At 41.3% G+C, this 24045-nt stretch overlaps 1 protein-coding gene across 1 annotated transcript in view; it reads right to left on the reverse strand.

Annotated features, from left to right (window-relative positions):
- Window positions 1–24045, reverse strand: part of GABRR1 (gamma-aminobutyric acid type A receptor subunit rho1) — a 164265-nt gene that overhangs the window by 80867 nt on the left and 59353 nt on the right. The gene's annotated exons all lie outside the window — the stretch shown is intronic.

Raw genomic sequence — 24045 nt, forward strand, 5'->3', positions numbered from 1 at the left:
TAGAGATTACTGTATATCAACACTGCTCACTGATTGGTTGCTAGAGGTTGCTGTACATCCTTACCACTCACCAATTGGTTGTGAGAGGTTACTGCACATTATTACTGCTTGCTAATTGGTTGCTAGAGGTTACTGCGTATACTTACCGCTCATTGATTGGTTGCAAGAGGTTAGTGCACATCATTACTTCTCACTGATTGGTTACTAAAGGTTACAGCACATCATCTCCTCACTGCCTGCACACCATGAACTGGGGAGGTGAGGGGACCCAACAATAGACAGAAAACTCCAATGTAATGGGGATTTACACTGACCACTAATGTAATGGGGATTGACACTGACCACCAATGTAATATGAGCATTCACAGGAACCACCAATGTAAGGAGGGATTTACACTGACCGCCAATGTAAAGGGGACCTTCACACTGGCCACTAGTGTGAATGAAAGGATTGTAAACCAAGCCCCAATGTAATGAGAAGATTTACACTGACCACCAATGTAACTGAGACATTTAGCCTGCTTTCACATTTGTGTGTGTCGGCAATACATGCAAAATCACTTTCCTGACTCCACAGAAACATGCTGCCCTTTAGCAGATACACAGCAGTGCCATTAATTGTTAATGTCACCTTCACACATCTGCTGAGATGTGCGTATTCACAGGTTGCAGGAAAGAAAATCTTACATAGTTACATAGTAGGTGAGGTTGAAAAAAGACACACTTCCATCAAGTCCAACCCATGTGTGTGATTATAGGTCAGTATTACATTGTATATCCCTGTATGTTGCGGTCATTCAGGTGCTTATCTAATAGTTTCTTGAAACGATCGATGCTCCCCGCTGGGACCACCACCTGTGGAAGGGAATTCCACATCCTTGCCGCTCTTAAAGTAAAGAACCCTCTACGTAGTTTAAGGTTGAACATCTTTTCTTCTAATTTTAATGAGTGGCCTCGAGTCTTGTTAATCTCTCAATTCCCCCATTAACAGTCAGTACTGATGGGGGAATCCCTCCCACAGAGCTATTGTGTTCTCCCAGCAGGGGAGGGGGATGCAGTGAGCCGCCCCTGCTGGGAGAACACAGTGATTGTTGCTAGCCACTGGCAATAATCGCATGCTGAAAATCCGACATGCTGATTTTACCCAAGTCAATCATTTGATCAACTTCAATACAATCCCTGCTGAACTGACCAAGATTTGAACCATCTATGGCCGGGATTAGGTTTTAATAATGTCTGAGTCTCTACTTTGAAGATTTGCCCACCCTATCCTCAGATAAAATATGAAGGATATCTCGCCAACATAGGAAAGGCTTTAATTACTAAACCTTCCCAACTCAATCTAGTTCCTAAAAAAAATTGCTGGAGAATTACTATAACTTGTATTAATTTCTAATATTTTTTTTTTGGACTAGTGTTTCATGAATATTTTCTTCCTCCTTTTTCCAGCACAACATAAAAACAGTTAGTGAAAACGAATTTATGACTCAGAAGTGGATACCGCTGGGCCACACTACATTGATTTCACTGGAACCTGTTTACATTGTATAACGGCAGAGGAATGTAATAAAACAGAAGGCTTGCAGAAAGGTCACGCAAGCACAAAATCTGCATATGGCAATATTTACAGTAGCCTAAGTGAAAAACAGCATTGTGAAATTCAGTGTGAAAATTGCTAAATGAAAACTAAAGAAACCACATGCACATATATTTTCATGACAGGTTGTTAAGCTACGCATTAGATTAAAAATATCCCAAATAAAAGCCAACTGGCTCCTTTCCAAGAATAAATGGAGATGGTCAGGGAAACAGCGAAGACACGTGATGCCCCTGGCGCAGTAAACTGCTTAGCTGATGCTTTATTTCACTAAGTGAAATTTTATCAACTGCAGAGACCTCGCTTGTGCGAAACACTGCCCTTTGAACTACTTATTAGTTTAAAGGGGTTTGGAAAATTGTGTCATTTTAGATTTGATGAAATAAGATTGCATCAAGCAGACATGGTCTAGCTAAGTAATATTTACTGCAATCTCTGTTCATGTATTCAGCTGACCTGCATACTGACATCAGATAAAATTACTGTATGCGACTCTTGCTTGCCAGATATTGCTAGTGGGCATTTAAATATTAGTTTAAAAATGAAGTTAAGGCAGTAAAAGGGGGACACATTAACGGAGCTCTGTAATTATTATTGTATCTTTAAATGTATTCCTAATGTGATATTAGACTCAAAAGCAAACATTTATTATATTGCAGCTTACCAATTCTTAGATGTGGTGGCTGCATTAGTTTTCTTTTTCAGGCTTTTTTCCCTTATTTTTACCTGGTGATTCAGCCAGCAAGTGTGTTTTCACAAGCTCAGGCTCCCCAGCAGAATGTATCAGTTTATATGTATGAGGCAGACCACGTGACACTGGCAGGGGCAATTAAAATGGTCAGCTTTTATTTTATATACCGTATATACTCGAGTATAGGCCGACCCGAATATAGGCTGAGGCACCTAATTTTACCACAAAAAACTGGAAAACGTATTGACTCGAGTGTAAGCCTAGGGTGGGAAATGCAGCAGCTACTGGGTAAACAATGCCCATTTGCAGCCTCACTGTGCCCATTTGCAGCCTCACTGTGCCCACCTGTATCATCAGTGCCCATCTGCAGCCTGACTGTGCCCATCTGCAGCCTCATTGTGCCCATCTGCAGCCTCATTGTGCCCATCTGCTTCCCCAGAACCTGGTGCTCTCCTCTACTCCCCTCTGCTTAGGGAGTGGACTGTTCCTCAGCATCCTCACATCCAGTCCAGCTCTGCACTGGACATGATGATGGCAGAGGACCTACCAGAGCATAGGGGAGAAGAGGCTGCAGGGATCTAGCAGCATGGAGGAAGCTTGTGGGAGTGGAGGACTAAGTAAAAGTGCTTTTTACAGCCCCCCAACCTAAATGAGCATTTAAAGTGATTGTAAACGATTACCTTGTAAAACAACCCATTCAGTTTAAAATAGAAATGAAAGGCAAAACATGTTTGTATAGATTTAAAAATACATTATAAATACCTTATTTCCTTTTTTTATAAGTGATCACATTCCCTCTGTTCTCAGCTCCATAAGAGCTGGGGGGAGAAGAAGCAACAGCACACTGAACTTCCCAGTGAAACGGTTTTGCAGCGGGGGGGCATGTCAGGACAAGTCTGATCATTGGAGGAGAGCAGGATGAGTTCCCAGCATGGCTAGAGAAATGACCAGGATGTGTTCTCATGCCAGGTGTGGTCAGTTTTTAATAGGAAAGCAGAGGGACTGGCAGGATAACCAGAGATTTCACACAAAGGAAGCAATACAAAGAGAACAGGATACTTTCTCATACAAGTACAAGGTACAGCAGGCACATATCAGGAATAAGATGTGTTGGGGTAACAAACCCATAAAAGCAAGGAAAGGATTTTTCTCTTTCCCTGGAGCTCACCTCTAACTATAACTTGTTCTCCCTAATAAAATCGACACACATATTTGGCTTTCAAATTCTAGTTACTGGTATATAACAATCTTTTTCATAATTTAGCACATTGTATACTGTGACAACTTTTTAAATCATACTGTAACAGGCTTCATTGTTTTTGTCACATACAGGGGCAAAGCCACTATAGAGGAGAGGAGATGGTTCGGGTACCCACAAACATATGGTTTCTGGTAGCAGTGTCTCCCAGCTTAAATACCTGGAGTTCATGTCACAGCAGTGTTTTGTCTTTTGACTTAGGGCCCATTCATAGCATTGAGTGTTAATGCATGTAAATATGCTTTGCCTTAAAAACCACTTGACCACTGGGCACTTAAACCCCCCTCGTGACCAGACCAATTTTCAGCTTTCGGTGCTCTCACATTTTGAATGACAATTACTCAGTCATGTAATACTGTACCCAAATGATTTTTTTTGTCCTTTTTTTCATACAAATCAAGCTTTCTTTTGGTGGTAATTGATCACCTCTGGGTTTTTTATTTTTTGCGCTATAAATGAAAAAAGTCCGAAAATGTTGAAAAAAAACCCACATTTTTCTTTGTTTCTGTGATACAATTTTGCAAATTATTATTTTTTCTTCATAAATTTTGGCCACAATTTCTACTGCTACATATCTTTGGTAAAAATAACCCAAATTAGTGGATACTATTTGGTCTTTGTGAAAGTTAGAGAGTGTACAAGCTGTGGTGCAAATCATAAAAAATTGATCACACCTGATGTACTGGTGGCCTATCTCATTTCTTGCGACCCTAACAAGCCAGGAAAGTACAAATACCCTGCAAATGACCCCAAATGAAAGTAGACATTCCAAGGTATTTAGTAAGATGCATGGTGAGGTTTTTGATGTCATTTTTTCCCACAATTCTTTGCAAAATTAAGATTTTTTTTTTCCACAAAATTGTCATTGTAATAGGTTATTTCTCTCACATGGCATGTGTATACCACAAATGACGCCCCAAAATACAATATCTATTCTATTATCTAGTATCTAATAAGTATATTATTATACTTATCTATTCTGTGAAATAGTTTTGCACAGAGCAGCCCGGTCCTCCTCTACTCGAATCCCACGTTGATGCTCTGGCTCCTCCCCCCTGCCGAGTGCCCCCATAGCAAGCAGCTTGCTGTGGGGACACTCATGCATTCTCGGTCCCAGCCCTGCTCATTGTGTCTATAAGACACCGAGCGCAGCTCAGCCCTGTCAATTGTTTCGGCTGCTGCATCACAGCCAATGAGGAGGGAGTCACCCGGGAGAGCCTTGGCTCTAGTGCACATTGCTGGATCAGGCTTAGGTAAGTGTATCGCCTACCCCAACTTTCCGGGAACCTGAAGGTGACCCTCAGAGGCAGCGAGTACTGACATACTTACTCAGGGAGCAGGTTACTAGGCATGGTGGGTGATGAACAAGATAGAAAATTGGACGCTAGTCACTATTATGCTTAAACAAAGAGCAGTTTATTCTCACAACAGGAAAAATGCGGGAGAAGGGGGATAGGGCACAGGAGACCCTTAGTCAAAAATAGTAACAATCAGCAGATGGGCAGATTGGCAGACTCCTTGGACAAAAATAGGTGAGATAGGGTAGACAGCAGTACAGGAAAAGAGCCTCTAAGCTGAACCAGCACATCTGTACTTTGTAGAAAAGGCTGTCTTCTATGGTAACTGAACTTAACTCACAGCAGGTGCCGGAATTCTATGGATGATTCCATCTTAATGCTTTCCCAGGCTCTCCATGGTTCCCTGGCAGGGCCGTCTTTAATATTGATTGAACCCTGGGCAGAACTTTTCTTGGGGCCCCCCAAGCAGTTTCGCTCTCTACCTGCTCTGAGACATACAATAAATAGCAGCTAGACTCAAAATCAGTTTACTGAATCAGATCAGGCAGCTATTGTGATTGGTTGCCAGAGGTTACAGTGTATAATTACCACTCACTGACTGGTTGCTAGAGGTTACAGCACATGATTTCTGCTTGTTGATTGGCTGCTAGAGATTACTGTGGATATGACCTCAGGGGGGCATGATATACATATCAATGCCGACGGCTATACATATGAATGCCGCCATTTACATATGAATGCCACCATTTACATATGAATGCTGGTAGTTTACATGTAAACACAGGGTCTGCAGGTGAGTCATCTGTACACAACAAAAGGGCAGAGCTGGGCAGCATTAGTAGCAGCACTTCACACTGAGATATTGGGGCACAGCACGGGACTAAAACCTCAAGGCACGAGGGAATTTAAACCAGGATAGTTGGCAAGTATGAGGCAGCTGCTTTGGGCCCCACAACAATGACAGGGCCCAGGGCAGCTGCCCCTTTTGCCCTGCCTTAAAAACGGCCCTGGTCCCCGGTCCATACATGAGTCACTTCTGGTACTTCATCTCAGGTCTCCATCTTTTCCTTCATCCTTCCGAGTAATGAGCAGGCTCTCCCTTACAGAACCCTGAGCACATGGCTAGGCCTCAGGCTTCAGGTCTACCCAGCACGAGCTGTTCCACACACATTGCACCCAGACCGCAGCCTGGGCAGGGAAGACCCGATCACCTGACTCCCTCAGAATAAATACCTTCTCCCAGCATTCATAGCAGCGAATCGGATTGGCTGAGAAAGGTGTGTTTATTCATAACCTGAATTAATGCACTGTAGCTCATCACACTAATGTCAAAGGCAACAGTGCCACCTACTGACAAAAGGGGGAAACTACAGCTGAACAGGTTTCGGAGAAAAGCCATTTGACCACTAAACACTACATATTAGCCAGGCTGGCTACCACCCAACATAACTAAATTTACCTGTAACCCTTTTTTAGGATGAGGGTGCTACATTAGTATTAGAAGGGGCTGAGGGGGGAGCTGCACAATGAAGGTTTTTTTTTTCATACCTCTCAACTTTTTGAGATGGGAACAAGGGACACCTATTAGCAAAAGTATGCAGGTATAGAACACACCCCCTGCCACGCCCCCTTAAAGAAGAATTATACAAAAAGAAAGATTAGTTAAACCCACAAGTGCTTTTTTTACCACTACTATTCCTTTAGATTGGCTTTTGAAATTTACAAATGCGGCAATTTAGAAATTGGATGAAAGGTTCAGCACTGGGAAACACTTTTTGAAAGATAAAAAGTGCATTTTATATACAATAGATGAGACCAAAATGAGGAACAAATGAGGAGGAAAGAGGGACAGAGGGACATTGTTCCAAATCAGGGACAGTCCCTCAAAATCGGGGACAGTTGGAAGCTATAATTTTTTACCTTCACCCTTTACAACCACTTTAAGGCAACTGATTTATTTTAATTGCTGCCTAATGCACTGAAACATATAAAAAAAAATATATAATTATATATCTGCCTTTCATGGTATGGAGAATCATTTGCAGCGGTGATTCATATCTGTTGGACATAGGTGTTCGATCACAGTGCGTCACAGCAGATGTCCCATGTGGATTAATAATTGTAGTTGTCTAATCTGTGGATGAAAGCATAACAGCGGAAGGTGAATACAATGGGGGAAATTATCAAAACTGGGGCAGCCAGAATCTGGAGCAGCTGTGCTGGCAACTTTAGTATAAAGTGAATGGAGTAAAATATTGTGTAAGCTCCGCAGCAGCTTTTTAACTATTTAAAAAGAGACAGACATTATTATACACTGCTACTGTGTTAAGCCATCCATACATGGATCAATGTGATCAGCTAAATTTCGATCCATGTATGAGCAGGGAGGTTGTATAGAAGTCAATCTACCAATTGCAGCAAAACAAAAGAAACTGATATGTTTCTTTGTGGTGCGGTGCCATATATAGTGAACTGTGCTGTATATCCATTAATTTTGATCAATCTAGCAATCAGCTTCTCTACAACTACCTAGTTGAATTTCCCCCTCTCGTTCAGTGCTGCAGACTATAGCCTCAGTAACTGGTGCAGTAGGCAGCAAGCAGAATCTGCTGCCTTGTTATAGCCCCCTCCCCACCACCACATTAGCAACAAGAGCACAATACAGACATATAAACAATTGGAATAACCAGTGCTATAGCCATGACGATTCCGATTCCCATGCTGTTTGGTGTGATGGCTTACCATGTTGGCTACTGAAGAGGAGCTATAGCTCCGAAATCCCTCCACCTGACTCAGGGCCACGTAGACTTTTATTCTCAAAATTTCTTGTAATTTATATGTCTGGAAAAAGATGTGAAGGATTGATGTCTGTATACCAAATGACTTGGTCTGACCGATCCGGTAAATTGAAACAATTGGAATAACCAGTGCTATAGCACTGGAGAGAACCCCTATTGGATCTATTATAGACAGAACAAGTATTGTTATAAAAAAATAGTAAATTTTATTACAAATACATATAAACAAAAGTAGGTAAGAACATTGGTGACTTCAATAAAAACAAGGATACAAAGTACCCAAAGTACCCAAAGTTACAAGGGTATGTACATCCACTGCCCTGAGAACAAGCAGGCTAGTGGTGATGCATACAGAAATTGACACCTTACATGTTATGGACAAGACAGTCCTTCTTCAGAGGTTATTTAAGTCAAGTTGGGTACAAGGTTTCCTTAATGCAAGAAATACCAAAATATGTTCCATATTAGTATTAAGGTAACTACTATACATAAGATGAAAAAGTTTAATAACGATATATGTGTTGTCAACAGTTCGAATTATACATGGTACAGACAAAATGGATATACTTTCAAAGTCATACATATAGCAATGCTTTTGTCTGAAAAACCGGTGGGAAAGATGAAAATCCCTTTGGAAGGCAACTTCAACACTCAGGAAGATTTCTGGAGGGCCGAATTGATATGGCAACAAATGCTCCACTACAAGGACTTGTAGCTAGGAAATATAAATTTCATGCTAATGGTGGGCCTGGCAAGCTGTGTAAATCTAAATCCAAAAAAATGATGGAAATAAAAAAAAAAATATCCATGTATCCATTAAGCTGCTCAGATTACTTGAGCAACAAATTAGAGCATTGATTTTCTCAACATCAAAAAAGGAGGCGTATGAATAGGGGATTACAATACCTGCAAACATACTGAAGTGAGTACAGCCAGTTTCCACCTTGCACTTCCTCGGCATATCGAGTGATTGCTTTAGGTACAGGTAGATAAGGGTACATGTGAGACAACCTAGCCAATCGCAAGAGTGATTGCGATGGCAGGAACAGCTGGGTCCTGTCTGAGAGTGTCAGCACCCAAATGGATGCTGAACACATCACAGCTGAGTCCCTTGGCGTGATGACGTGCGGCTCAAACCCGCCCAGAGGGGCGGGGTCACGTTCCACGTTATCGCGCCAACCGTGGCTGCTGTCTAACAACAATATTAGAGCATGGTGACATCTAATGCAAATAGCAGAAAATTACACAGAAGGAAAATACCTAATAATAACAACTAAACACCGGGTATTAAACAAGCATATTACCAAAATTTGTAACAATAAGAAATATGAGGCACATTCTCAGAAACTTAGTATAAAGTCTAGAAAGATGAACATTCTGTTGAGATTTATTGAAAGTAGAAAAAATATTTGCAGAGGGAAAATATGAAGAGGATACATGGATTATGTAAGGAATCAAAGATCCAATTCACATATTTCCGACTCAAAACCTGCCACATATGGTCTAAAATTAAACGCCTCATTGAGGCCCACGGTTTTAGTAGCTTCCAAATGAAAAATCCATCTTAATTCACTTTGCAAGAGTGATTTGTTGAAATCTCCCCCTCTGGGGTTTGCATAAATATGGTCTAATGCTAAAAATCTTACTCTGGGAATGATGCTGCCATGTACCAATGAACTATGTCAACCCAGGGGAAGAGAGGGATCTTTTTTCTCTATGCTGACATTCTGACACTATGCCAATATATTCGGCGCCATAGTTCCAACTTAGTTTTTCCTACATTATAACAACCACTTTTACAGGATAGTAAATATACCACCCCGAGAGTGCAGCATTTCACACAGTGTTTTGGTTGAAAAGACTCTTGATTAGGCAAAATAATATTTTTGCGTGTGTCCATATTTTTACAGTAGCCACAGTGCCCACAAGGAAACGTGCCACTGTATTTATCTCTACTAGTCTTATTATCCTTAAATTCACTGTGGACCAATCACGCAATAAAGAAGCCCTTCTATACGTGATCTGAGGGTATTCAGTGACCAAGGGGGCCAAAGTGGTATCTGTACGTAAAAGATGCCAGTGTTTATTCAAGATGTTTTTTATTTGTCTGTGTTGACAAGAGTATTTGATGATAACTCTAGTAATTTAATTTTTCAGATTTTTTCCATGAGAGAATAATAACTCAGTACGTGTCTTTTGTTTAGCCTTTTTATAGGCTTTTTTAAGGATATTGCTTGAAAAGCCTTGAGCCTGTAGTCTTGTGCGTAAAATAAAGGCTTTGTTTTCAAACAGTACATCATTGGAACAATTACGTCTGGCCCGTATGTACTGTCCATATGGGATGGAGGATAAAAGTGATTTAGGGTGAAAGCTGGATGCTTCCAAAATCGTATTCCCTGCTGTTGGTTTGCAAAATAATTCGCTATATAGATGTCCATCTAGATGTTTATGAATGGTTAAGTCTAAAAAAGTTATAGCTGATAAGTTGTGAGTCATTGTAAATTTCAAATTAAACGTATTGTTACCATTGATGTAGTTGAGAAATTGATCAAGAAGTACAGTAGTTCCGTCCCATAGTCTATGGCCACTAAAGTAGTGTGGCCCCCCCACGTGGAGGCCATCCAGCATTTGTAAAAGATGAATAGTGTCTCTGGTATGAGAAGGCAATTCCTCAACCAGAGGTCTAACTTGGTTATCCACAAATTTGCTGAGATTGTCAGTGAGACTACCTCTGCCAGAGACGATAGGTCTCCCAGGAAGTTTTTTGGAATTCTTGGGCACTTTCAGTAAAGCATAGAAAGTAGCCTCCTGTGGGTGGCTAGTTCTTACATATTTCAACGTATTTTTGTCAAGTATATTCAAATAGTATGCCTTATCTACTAAATTGTATAGTTCTCTAACAAAGTTTTCAATTAGAGATTCTGGTATAGGGCGATACCATTCCGAGTTGTAAAGAATGTTTTTACACATTTGGATGTAGTCTGCGTTATCTTGGATCACAATGTTGCTGCCCTTTTCAGCCTGTTTGATTGTTATAATTGAATTTTGCATGAGGGACTTGAGAGCCCTAGATTAGCCCTCTGTTAGATTACCCTCACTTCTTTGTGGAACTTTAATATCCTGGATTTCTTTGGACACTGATTTCAAAAAGGCAGACGCATTTAGATTGGAGCTGGGTGCTGGATAAAGGCTCAGTTTCTTTTTAAGCCCTACAATAGGTGTTTGTGAGGGCGGGGGTGATGCAATAGCACCATCCACTTCAGCAAAAATCGTTTCTAAATCTATAGAGTTTAATAGATCATCGGGTTAATTTTCCTCAAGAAGGGCAGTTAATTGATCAATAGCCTCAAACTCCTGTTATGTATATGTTGAACCCTGATCCGATTGTTTTTTGACAAAAAGGCCCTTTACCAAGAGATTGCGTATAAACAGATGTATATCTTTTATAACTTCAAATTTATTGATTTGTGCCGTGAGCCCCTTCTCAAGAATAAGTGTCTCATCCTGTGTGAGGCAGTGTGAAGACAAATTAATTATGCTGAGTGAGTTTTTGTTGGATGTGTTTTGTTTGATTTGTGAGAATATTTTTTGGTGTTTTGCTGGTGTTTTTCAGTTTGTGCCCTTAGTTGATCTAAAACATCACTTTGCTGGGAACCACCTGACAACAGAGAAGAAAGAGGAGTGCTGGATTTGTGTGAACTTCTATTATTATGAGAAGACTGTGTTTTCGGATGAGTGTTATTGTTTAAAGTGTTGTGATTGGCCATAGTGTATGAGGAAGAAGAATCTTCCATGTATGAGCAATTGTCATTAGATATATTACCCTGACGTGATCGTTTAGGATGGCGTATCCCCTCAGATTTTGCAGGTGCAGAATGTGATAAATTAAATGGTAAAGACGGATGTTTGAGAATATTAGAGCCATTGTCTGCTACTTGGGGATGAGTATTGTTTCTATAGGTCAACTTGGGTGTATCTTTCCATTTATACGCACGTTCTTCTCCAAAGACACTTTTGCCCCGATACAGCTTTTTATCTTTTTTGATAAGTATATCTTTATTAAATGCTGGATGGCCTCCACATGGGGGGCCACACTACGTTAGTGGCCGTCAACATGGAGGCCCTCTACAGCTTGATACTTGACAAGGGCCTCGCAGCCATTCGATGGACTCTTCTTAGGCAAAGCCAGTTTGACCACACAAGAATTGAAATTGTGTTGACAGCTTTGGAGTTCATTCTCTGACACAATTTATTTTATTTTCTTGATTCCCACTACCTCCAGGTGCAAGGGGTAGCTATGGACACATCTTGTGCGCCCTCTTATGCTAACTTGTACCTGGGGGAGTGGGAACATAGATGAATCAGCATCTGTGTATACGAGCCATGCGTTAGCATGGTATCAATACTTAGATGACATACTGATTCTATGGAACGGACCTACTGTACTTCTCGATCAATTTCTCACAATTCATCAGCTATAACTTTTTTAGACTTAACCATTCATAAACATCTAGATGGACATCTATATAGTGAATTATTTCGCAAACCAACAGCAGGGAATATACGATTTTGGAAGCATCCAGCTTTCACCCTAAATCACTTTTATCCTCCATACCGTATGGACAGTACATACGGGCCAGACATAATTGTTCCAATGATGTACTGTTTGAAAACTAAGCCTCTGTTTTACACACAAGACTACAGGCTCGAGGCTATTCAAATAATATCCTTAAAAAAGCCTATAAAAAGGCTAAAAATAAGACACGTATGCAGTTATTGTTCACATGGAAAAAATCTGAAAAATGAAATTACTAGAGTTATCACCAAATATTCTTGTCAACACAGACAAATAAAAAACATTTTGAATAACACTGGCATCTTTTACGTACAGATACCACTTTGGCCCCCTTGATCACTGAATACCCTCAGATCACATATAGAAGGGCTTCTTCATTGCGTGATAGATTGGTCCACAGTGAATTTAAGGATAATAAGACTAGTAGAGATAAATACAGTGGCACATTTCCTTGTGGGCACTGTGGCTACTGTAATTATATGGACACACACAAAAATATTATTTTGTCTAATGGAGAGTCTTTTCAACCAAAACACTATGTGAACTGCCGCACTCCCGGGGTGGTATATTTACTATCCTGTAAAAGCGGTTGTTATTATTTAGGAAAAACTAAGTTGGAACTATGGTGCCAAATATATCGGCATATTGTCAGAATGTCAGTATAGAGAAAAAAGATCCCTCTCTTCCCCTGGGTCGACATCGTTTATTGGTACATGGCAGCATCATTACCAGAGTAAGATTTTTAGCATTAGACCATGTGTTGCGTTTGTTAAAAATATGATTTTTTATATTAATCAGACATAAGATAAATTGGACAATATTACAATAGTGATTTGGTCAGATTACTGTCAGTTTTTTGGCTTGAGTAGATTTCTCAAACAGATGCTGTTTTATACAATGGGGGTAGATATCATTGTTGTATTCAATTGACAGTTCTATTGTCTCTATAGCTACAGTAAACAAGTAAGACGTTACTTGTTTGAGATTCTTTCAGCTTTCAAACTGAAAGAATGACTGTTAAACTACTGTCTTGGTTTGAGTAGACAATGGTACGTAGATACCATTTTTGTATTCAATTGACAGTTTGCAACAGTCCATTGTTTCTACAGCTACAGTAAACAGGAATGTTTTCTGTTGTTTGGTAACTATGGTAAACAGCCTGACACATAAAAGGGGTGAGTAGGGACACACACACACACCATCATGCTGTAACATCTGAAGCCACTCATGATAGAAGAAACTTGCCTGATGCTCCAGGAGAATCATTGCCAATGGAGATCACGAACATACAGTAACAGAAGATAAGTAACCTTTAAGTGTATTTGTACTATAGACCATAGGCTGTTCAGTTTGCTAGGCATTTTGCTTGTTATAGATATCTGTCAGTCTTGTATTGTATTCCTAATATTGTAATAGTTTTTGTATGTACAGCATCTTTGTATAGTAAAGCACATTTACACACTGCAGAAATCTCAGCTTCCTTGCTTATACCACAGAGTAACCTTGCTAGATAGACGCAAGCAAAACAGACCATATTTATGAAAACCCCAGAGGGGGAGATTTCAACAAATCACTCTTGCAAAGTGAATTAAGATGGATTTTTCATTTGCAAGCTGCTAAACCGTGGGCCTCAATGAGGCGTTTAATTGTAGACCATATCGGGCAGGTTTTGATTCGGGAATGTGTGAATTGGATCTTTGATTCCTTACAGAATCCATGTATCCTCTTTATATTTTCCCTCTGCAAATATTTTTCTTTCAATAAATGTCAACAGAATGTTCATCTTTCTAGACTTTATACCAAGTTTCTGAGAATGTGCCTCATATTTCTTATTGTTACAATTTTTGGTAATATGCTTGTTTAATACCCGGTGTTTAGTTGTTATTATTAGTTATTTTCCTTCTGTGTAATTTTCTGCTATTTACACTAGATGTCACCATGCTCTAATATTGTTGTTTTTTTCTTTCTTGTTGTAGGGGAAGATGGACCCTGACAGACTGGATATTCTGCTTTGACCCCGGGGAATTTCTGGATCGCCAAATGGCGCTTTTTGCTCCGCTGCCCGGCGAACGTGAGTCACTCGTTTCACCCCTTTAATTGTGGGGTGACTTTGGACCATTTTGGCTTTTGGTTCCTGGCTTCCTGCTTTTGATTCCTCCATTCTGCACTCCACTTCTGGTGTGCAGACAGCAACCACTCGCGCGTCGTTGGCGCAATGACGCGGAACGTGAGACGCGGAATGTGACCCCGCCCCTCTGGGCGGGCTTGCGCCGTGCGTCATCACGCCAAGGGACTCAGCTGTGATGTGTTCAGCATCTATTTGGATGCTGACACTCTCAGACAGGACCCAGCTGTTCCTGCCATCGCAATCACTCTAGCGATTGGTTAGGTTGTCTCACATGTACCCTTATCTACCTGCACCTAAAGCAATCACTCGATATGCCGAGGAAGTGCAAGGTGGAAGCTGGCTGTACTCACTTCAGTATGTTTACACAGGTATTGTAATCCTCTATTCCAGGGGTCTCAAACTGGCAGACCTCCAGCTGTTGCAGAACTACAAGTCTCATCATGCCTCTGCCTATAGAAGTCATGCTTGTAACTGTCAGCCTTGCAATGCCTCATGGGAATTGTAGTTCTGCAACAGCTGGAGGGCCACCAGTTTGAGTCCCCTGCTCTATTCATGCTCCCCCTTTTTTGATGTTGAGAAAATCAATGCTCTAATTTGTTGCTCAAGTAATCTGAGCAGCTTATTGGATACATGGACATTTTTATTGATTTCCATCATTTTTTTGGATTTAGATTTACACAGCTTGCTAGGCCCACCATTAGCATGAAATGTATGTTTCCTAGCTATGAATCCTTGTAGTGGAGCATTTGTTGCCATATCAATTCGGCCCTCCAGAAATTTTCCTGTGTGTTGAAGTAGTCCAGTTTGCCTTCCAAAGGGATTTCCATCTTTCTTACCGGCTTTTCAGACATATGCATTGCTATATGTATGACTTTGTAAGTATAGCCATTCTGTCTGTACCATGTATAATTCGAACTGTTGACAACACATGTATCCTTATCAAACTTTTGTATCTTATGTATAGTAGTTACCTTAATACTAATATGGAATATCTTTTGGCATTTCTTGCATTATAGAAACACTGTACCCAACTTGACTTAAATAGCCTCTGAAGAAGGACTGTCTTTTCCATAACATGTAAGGCAGTGGTCATCAACCCTATCCTCAGGGCCCACTAATAGGCCAGGTTTTATGTATTACCTTGGGAAGATGCAGACTAGAATACTGCAATCACTGAGCAGCAAATGATATCACCTGTGATGTATTTCAGTTATCTTGCAAACCTGGCCTGTTAGTGGGCCCTGAGGACAGGGTTGATGACACTGATGTAAGGTGTCAACGTCTGTATGCATCACCACTAGCCTGCTTGTTCTCAGGGCAGTGGATATACATTCCATTGTAACTTTGGGTACTTTGTATCGTTGTTTTTTTTTAAGTCACCAATGTTCTTACCTTCTTTTGTTTATATGTATTTGTAATAAAATGTACTATTCTTTATAGCAATACTTGTTCTGTCTATAATAGATCCAATAGGGGTTCTCTCCAGTGCTATAGCACTGGTTATTCCAATTGTTTCAATTTACCGTATTGGTCAGACCAAGTCATTTGGTATACACACATCAATCCTTCACATTTTTTTGTTCTTACAGACATATAAATTACAGGAAATTTTGAGAATAAAAGTCTACGTGACCCTGAGTCAGGTGGAGGGATTTCGGAGCTATATCTCCTCTTCAGTAGCCAACATGGTAAGCCATCATACCAAACGGCATGGGAATTGGACCTAGGTGAGATTATAGAGGAGGAAGTGTGGGTACAGCAGTCGACTTTGGTGCAAAAATGATTACAAGTGGATGTAAACCCATTCTGTAGGATTGTACCTAAAGGTAAGCCTATAATAAGGCTTACCTGTAGGTACTATGAATATCTCCTAAACCTTCACGGTTTAGGAGATATTCATACTTCATGCAGCCGGTAATGTCACGACGCATGCGCTCTAAAGAAATGGTGTCGTCCCTTCAGAGCTCTGTGGTGCGGCCCGTAAGATGGAATTGTCTGTCAGAGCTCAAAGTGCTCGCAGTCTGTCAGAGCTCACAATGTGGTGGTGCAGGGCTTCGTTCTAAGGTAAGTATTTCATAATGTGCTAGTAATGTGCTAGTTTGCCTTTACTTTGCAAAAATTGTCGCAGTTTACTTCCGCTTTAAACACAAAATATGCTGGATTATGATCAATTAAAAACTGAGAAGCATTCTTAGAGACAAACAAACCAGGTTTCAAAAAGTGTGGTGCCCCTGGATTAAATATCTCCAGGCTCCCTAGATGTTAGGGCGCCCTGTGGTTAAGACCAGGAATTTAAAAGTAAAAAAAAAAAAAAAAAAAAAAAAAAAAGACTTTTAATCATCAATTCAAGTATTTGCAAAAGCTTGAATGGGAGCTGCACACACAATGTGATGAGATCACCCTTATAATACGTGTATAGAGGTGCTACTAGTAAATTCATCAAACAAAAAAAATGAGATGAGCTACAATCAGTGCACATTTAAAAAAAAACAAATAAATAAGCTCAAAAACCCTGTGCAAAGTCCAGGATAAGTCCAAAATGTCCAAATATTTGTGGTAATATACACTCCAGGTGAACTCCTCCACCATCCCCTTATGGGCAAATTTTGTTTCGACCCTCACTACAAAGGTGATGTGTTTATGTTTCTTTCCGCAAGAAGGTACTTGGCCATGGAATCATTAATGGTAAGCCTTCAGTATAATTCAGCCCACATAAATCACCAGCACAAATCCATAGAAACACAGGGCTCAGCTCCACAAGTTAATCACCAGACCTAGCCATTAAGGAAATGCACCCAGCAATCAGGCTCAAAGAAGCAAAAAAGTATGCAGAACATAGTGCTTACAGCAAAAAAAACATTTTATAAATATATATATATAACTAATAACTATTGCACTCACATGTATAAAAGGAAGAACCCTTAACATAATAAAAGGTATGCAACAAAAACAGCTCTGTCTGAGAGAAGTACACTGTAAACCACAAAGTAGTATTATGATCCCTTCAGCCCACACACAGCCTGTTCATTCCAGGATTGCTAAGCTCTGCACGACGCATTTAGATGTGTCTGACATCATCATAGGCATGGACTGTTTGTACCAGTTGGCTGTGATAATGGGGCATAGGTGCAAAATACTGGCACTATGGACATGACTCACAACATTCCTTTACATCTGCATGTAACCCAGGGCAAAAGAATCCATAGGTTATGTTCTCTTTATATATGCCTCAACTACTGCAACTCCCTCCCCATTGGCTTACTCTCACATAGACTATCCCCCTTCAGTCCATCACGAATGACGCTGCCAGACTCATCCACCTTACCAACCGCTCTGTGTCTGCTATTCCTCTCTGCCAATCCCTCCAATGGCTCCCGCTCACCTAACAACAAATTAAATTCAAAATACTAACAACTTACAAAGCTCTCCACAAGTCTGTCCCCAGCTTCATCACTAACCTAGTCTCAAAATACAAACCAAATTGTTCCCTTTGTTCCTCCCAAGACCTCCTACTCTCTACCTTCCTTGTCACCTCATCCCATGCTCGCCTCCAGGACTTCTCCAGAGCCTCTCCCATCCTCTGGAACTACCTCTCTACCCCAATCTGTCCGACCATCTCCTACTCTGTCCCCTTTAGATGATCCCTGAAAACTCATCTCTTCAGAGAAGCCTATTCGTCCCCCACCTAGTGGAAGCAAATTACAAGGTCCTATCCAGATGGGAACTGGTCCCAGCAAGGCTGGTAAAACTCTATCTTGGTACCTCACCACTCTGTTTTTGAGGATTTGGGTAGGAGGGAGATATGTTCTATGTCTGGTAGTCCTGTCCGAAGGTCCAGCGATTTTTGATTAGAATATTCAACCTTGTCTACTTGGTGATGGGACAGAATATATCTAAAAATGCCAAAATAGCGATGCTCGCTGACCTATTGGATGAGATCCCCAGACACCTCTGAACTCTCATCTTCTTTATATTTTCTGCAACTAAAATTACCATAGCGTGAGCATGGAAATCACACGTGGCTAATGTCATGCTAGTTAAAGTGGATGTAAATCCATTCTGTAGGCTTGTACCTACAGGTAAGCCTATAATAAGGCTTACCTGTAGGTACTATGAATATCTCCTAAACCTTCACGGTTTAGGAGATATTCATACTTCATGCAGCCGGTGATGTCACGACGCATGCCCTCTGAAGAAACGCTATACCTGCGTCGTTCCTTCAGAGCTCTGTAACTCCGTGTGCATGCGTGGGAGTGAGGTCATCACAGCGCGGCCAATCAGACGGCTGGAGGACGCGTACCCGGAAGGAAAACCGGGTGAAGATGGAAGCGTATGTCAGAGATCACAGCATGGTGGTGCAGGGCTTTGTTCTAAGGTAAGTATTTCATAATGTGCTAGTATGCAATGCATACTAGCACATTATGCCTTTACTTTGCAAGGTTTAAAAAAAAAAAATTAAAAATTGGCGTGGTTTACTTCCGCTTTAAACACAAAATATCCTGGATTATGATCAATGAAAAACTGAGAAGCATTCTTAGAGACCAACAAACCAGGTTTCAAAAAGTGTGGAGCCCCTGGATTAAATATCTCCAGGCTCCCTAGATGTTAGGGCACCCTGTGGTCGGGACGATGATCGAGGGCACCATTTCCCATTTTCCTTCCCCCTTTCTTACTTTCCTCCCTCTACTTGTTCCTTTCCTTCTGATTGATGTATTACTATGGATGCTCATGGAGGGACCATAGAGCCTCTTCCATTTCAACATAATTATGGGAGCAAGGCATTGGGCCTTGAGGTACTGGGAATCATTTCTACTGTTATCGCCCCCATATTTCTTTAATGTAGATTAAAGAATATTTCAATTTAAACTGTGTTACCATTTGCTTAACTGTTGATGTAATGCTCTTTTATAGATACATCTTTATTCTGTTTTTGTAATAGGGTGATTACATTCACCAAGCTCATGCCCTTGGTACGCAGTTACTTCAATTGGTGGGGCCTGCCTGTTAGGCTTTTTCATTTAGGTTTTAGCTATAATACTCGGGCACTTGATTGTATTGGAGGGTGCATCCAACTATGGACATTCATTCAATAATGATTGTATTTCTGTACATTGTTAAACTTTTAAATAAAAGCCTATTGGAAATAAATTACAAGAAATTGTTCAACAGCCTAAACAAAAGCATGTTAGAATCACCCTAGCAATATGTAAAAAAAAGTGCTGCACTGATCTTATCAATGAATTTAGCAAATAAATGAAATACAGAAAACCCAAATAGAATATACCGGTAAGTAAAAAAAAAAATAAAATAAATAAAAATAAATTCAAGTATTTGCAAAAGCTTGAATGGGAGCTGCACACACAATGTGATGAGATCACCCTTATAATACGTGTATAGAGGTACTACTAATAAATTCATCAAACAAATAAAATGAGATGAGCTACAAACAGTGCACATTTAAAAAAAAAATTAAGCTCAAAAACCCTGTGCAAAGTCCGGGATAAGTCCAAAATGTCCAAATATTTGTGGTAATATATGCTCCAGGTGAACTCCTCCACCATCCCCTTAAGAGCAAATTTTGTTTCGACCCTCACTATAAAGGTGATGTATATATGTTTCTTTCCGCCATAAGGTACTTGGCGATGGAGTCATTAATGGTAAGCCTTCAGTATAATTCAGCCCACATAAATCACCAGCACAAATCCATAGAAACAGAGGGCTGAGCTCCACAAGTTAATCAGCAGACCTAGCCATTCAGGAAATGCACCCAGCAATCAGGCTTAAAAAAGTAAAAAACTATGCAGAACATAGTGCTTACAGCAAAAAAAAATATTAATATATATATATATAACTAATAACTATTGCACTCACATGTATAAAAGGAAGAACCCTTAACATAATAAAAGGCGTTGCGACAAAAACAGCTCTGTCTGAGAGAAGTACACTGTAAACCACAAAGTAGTATTATGATCCCTTCAGCCCACACACAGCCTGTTCATTCCAGGATTGCTAAGCTCTGCACAACGCATTTAGATGTGTCTGACATCATCATAGGCATGGACTGTTTGTACCAGTTGGCTGTGATAATGGGGCATAGGTGCAAAATACTGGCACTCACATACATACATGACTCACAACATTCCTTTACACATGCATATAACCCAGGGCAAAAGAATCCATGGGTTATGTTCTCTATGTTCTCCCATTGGCTTACCCTCACATAAACTATCCCCCCTTCAGTCCATCATGAATGATCCTGCCAGATTCATCCACCTTACCAACCGCTCTGTGTCTGCTACTCCTCTCTGCCAATCCCTCCACTGGCTCCCGCTCACCTAACAAATTGAATTCAAAATACTAACAACTACTTACAAATCCCTCTACAACTCTGTCCCCAGCTTCATCACTAACCTAGTCTCGAAATACAAACCAAATCATTCCCTTCGTTCCTCCTAAGACCTCCTACTCTCTACCTTCCTTGTCACCTCATCCCATGCTTGCCTCCAGGACTTCACCAGAGCCTCTCCCATCCTCTGGAACTCTCTACCCCAATCTGTCCGACTATCTCCTACTCTGTCCACTTTAGATAATCCATGAAAAAATCATCTCTTCAGAGAAGCCCCCACCTAACAACTGTACATTTATTTGCTCCATCGGCCCACCCCCACAGTTATTACCTTTTTGTATCTCTTGACCCTGCCTGTTAGATTGTAAGCTCCAACAAGCAGGATTCTAACTGTATTAAATTGTGTTGTAATTGTACTGTTGTACTGTCTGCTCTTATGTTGTAAAGTGCTACGTAAACTGTTGACACTATATAAATCCTGTATAATAATAATAATAATCAATAAAAAGTGGTATACCGTGCTAAAGTAAATATAAATATAGTGTACATAAATGAGGAACTGCAGCGATTAACCAAGTGATATATACCAGATAAAACATACATTAAACAAAATATTGCGCTAATCTTAAAGAGATGACTATAAACTCAATCTTAAATGTGATATGACACACGTAGTGCATGAAAAACATCCTAATACTTTCAAGTGCAGAAAAACAAAAAATAAAAAATAAATAATTCAAAGTCTGTGCAGAGTGAATACTTATGGTTGATGTAAGAAAGTCCAAAAGGTCGATTCAAACAGATATTCCACCACCAACACGTCATGCAGAGCCTTTTGTGGCACCCCACACCCAGTGATCAGGGACTCTTACCAGATGGTGGGGACCACCTAACACTAGGATGGTCAGACAAACAGGCAGAACAACCTCTACAGGGTATTGGAAACCAGGAAACCTATGGGACACTCTGATGGTGAGGTATATCCTCCGATGTAATCACCCTCACAGTGGGATATCCAAGCCGACCAAGAACAGGTGGTAGACCATATAAAATAGAGCTCCTATAGTGTCATACTGTTTTTGTAACTTCTTTTGAAAAAAAGGCCAAATGGCTACTTTCAGTGGATAAAAACAAACGCACATAGGATAAAATCATCTGCCAGCAAACATGTCTATCACCCGCACTTCCGGGGTCACGTGGGGCGCAATGGCGTCAGAGCATAGCTCCCACCCTAATCACTGGGTGTGGGGTGCCACAGAAGGCTCTGCATGACGTTTTGTGGTGGAATACCAGTTTAATCGACCTTTTGGACTTTCATACATCACCCATAAGGATTCACTCTTTGCACGGACTGAATTATTTATTTTTCTTTTTTTGCACTTAAAGGTATTAGGATATTTTTCATGCACTAAGTGTGTCATATCACATTTAAGATTGAGTTTATAATCATCTCTTTAAGATTAGCACGATTTTTTGTTTATTATTATTAATAATAATAATAATAATAATAATAGATCCAAATATGCAGGATTCACCCTACTTATATGAGATCTAATACCATCCTTAGGTAATGTTTAGGGAGGACTAATTGCTCTACAATAGGGGTCTCCAAACATTCAAAACAAGGGGCCAGTTTACTGTCCCTCAGACTTTGGGGGGGGGGGGGGGCAGACAGTGGCCATTGGGAGTAGAAAAGTTCCCAATATCAGTGGGAAAAACAATGCCCCATCTTTGGTATCAGTCAGAGGAATAATGCCCCATCATTGGTGTCAGTGGGAGGTATAGTGCCCCATCATTGGTGTCAGGGGGAGAAATTATGCTCCCGTCGTTCTTGTTATTGGACCCCATTGTCAGTGTCATTGGGAGGAACTGTGCCAGATTATTAGTGTCATTGGAAGGAATTGTGTCCCTTCATCGGTGTCATTGGGCCCCATTGTTGGTGACGCTGGGAGAAATTGTTGTTGGTTGGTGTCAAAGAGAGGAATAATACTCCATCATTGGTGTCAGTGAGAGGAATAGTGCCCCATCATTGGTGTCAGTGTGAGGAATTGTGCCCCATAGTTGGTATTAGTGGATGAAATAGTGCCCCAAGGGCCAGGTAAAAGCAAGCAAAGCTTCGCATTTGGCCACCTGGGCCATAGCTGGGAGAACACTGCTCTATAACAGCCTCCCCTTGCTTTGCTACTTGACACAGCTATTTTTTTTTAGGAAACATGTATGGAATGAAAAGCCTAATGTCAGGCTTAATGGGTTTTCCATCCACCACTCTTATGTTTTCTGGCTGTACCCAATGTAGGATTTTTCAATTGTTTTGAACTGAAGTTATAATTTTTTTACTCCTAGGTTTGGTACTTAATTCTGTCCACCTTCACCATAAGAGCTAGTCATAAAGCCTCTCGCAGTATAGATCCTCCTCACTAAGTACAGACCCCATCCATCAGTATAGCCCCCCTCATTGCAGACCCCCCATGTATCAGTATAGCCCCCCTCTATCAGCATAGACCCCCATCTATCAGTGTAGACCCCCTTAGTGCAGACCCCATCTATCAGTATAGACCCCCCTCAGTGCAGACCCTCATCTATCAGTATGGACCCCCCTCTATCACTATAGACCCCAGTGTAGACCCCCCTCCATCAGTGCAGACCTCCCCTCCCTCATTGCAGACCCCCCCTCCATCAGTTTACACCCCCCCTCAGTACAGACCCCCCCTCCATCAGTGCAGGCCCTCCCACAATGCAGACCACCCCCCCTCCATTAGTGCACACCCCCCTCATTGCAGACCACCCCCCTCCATCAGTTCACACCCCCCTCAATACAGACCCCCTTCCATCAGTGCAGACCTCCCTTCCCTCATTGCAGACCCCCCTCCATCAGCACACCCCCCTCAGTGCAGACCCCCTCCCATGGTGCAGACCCCCCCCATGGTGCAGACCCCCCCATCAATGCAGACCACTGTCCCTCCATCAGTGCAGACCCCCCTCCCATAGCGTTCCCCCCAGCACATGTCTATTTGAATAAAAACTTTACAGACCTCAGAACAGCGCGGGATAGGCACAGCGGCATGTGTCCCTTGGACTCCTCCTCCTCCCCCTCCGTAAACAGAGAGGAGGGGGAGGCGGCTTCGGTCCGCTCCGCTGTGCGCAGCGCTGTGTAGGGGGGAGGACTGTGCAGCGCCGCTGCCCACTGGTGTCACCCCTCTGGCGGGTGTCACCCGGTGCGGCCCGCCCCCCCCCCCCCCGGCAACGCCTGTGTGTCTCTCATCTAACAGCAGCACAGAGACACCGGCATCGTTTGTTTTATTTCCCTCTCCATGTGTCCTCTCTCGCACGGGATGACAGAGGACACACAGCTG

The sequence above is a fragment of the Aquarana catesbeiana genome, linkage group LG04 (genome assembly GCF_042186555.1).
Source record: "Aquarana catesbeiana isolate 2022-GZ linkage group LG04, ASM4218655v1, whole genome shotgun sequence".
In the NCBI taxonomy this organism is placed as follows: domain Eukaryota; kingdom Metazoa; phylum Chordata; class Amphibia; order Anura; family Ranidae; genus Aquarana; species Aquarana catesbeiana.